The following is a 451-nucleotide window of genomic DNA, read 5'->3' as shown; positions in this document are numbered from 1 at the left end:
GGAGAGCGCGATGGGGTCTCCCCTCAGCCTCCTCTTCCCCAGTCCCAGTTCCCTCAGCCGCTCCTCATAAGACTTGTTCTTCAGACCGTTCACCAGCTTCGTTGCCTTTCTCACCAGTGCTCATGATAGAGTGATATTATCTGGCAATGCTACATATGCAATTTAAAAGCTATCTGAGATCATCTTTTAAGAAGTCTGAGCAATACTATAGCAAATCTATCTTCAAAAGCCAGCTACAGTACTCCACTGCAAACAATTCTGTATTTATTGATGACTACTAGGGAATTCAGTTTGGTTAAAAGCCTAGTTTTCAAAGACAGCTGCTAAAAATGTCTTTCTCCAGTGGAGATCAACTGTAAAAGTTTTGAGGGGTAAAAGGTTTCTACAGAATGTAAACGTGATAGAATTTACTGAAACGTTTGCCAGGAAGCTACGAGACAGAGCCATCTGA

At 42.4% G+C, this 451-nt stretch overlaps 1 protein-coding gene across 1 annotated transcript in view; it reads right to left on the bottom strand.

The window, feature by feature from the left end:
- The window catches only part of PIEZO2 (piezo-type mechanosensitive ion channel component 2), a gene marked incomplete at its 5' end in the record, with an annotated part of 99,503 nt that overhangs the window by 58,784 nt on the left and 40,268 nt on the right, over positions 1-451 (bottom strand). The gene's annotated exons all lie outside the window — the stretch shown is intronic.

The sequence above is a fragment of the Fulmarus glacialis genome, unplaced genomic scaffold, assembly GCF_000690835.1.
Source record: "Fulmarus glacialis isolate BGI_N327 unplaced genomic scaffold, ASM69083v1 scaffold4302, whole genome shotgun sequence".
NCBI classification, from domain to species: Eukaryota; Metazoa; Chordata; class Aves; order Procellariiformes; family Procellariidae; genus Fulmarus; species Fulmarus glacialis.
This window is presented reverse-complemented; position numbering and strand designations above follow the sequence as displayed.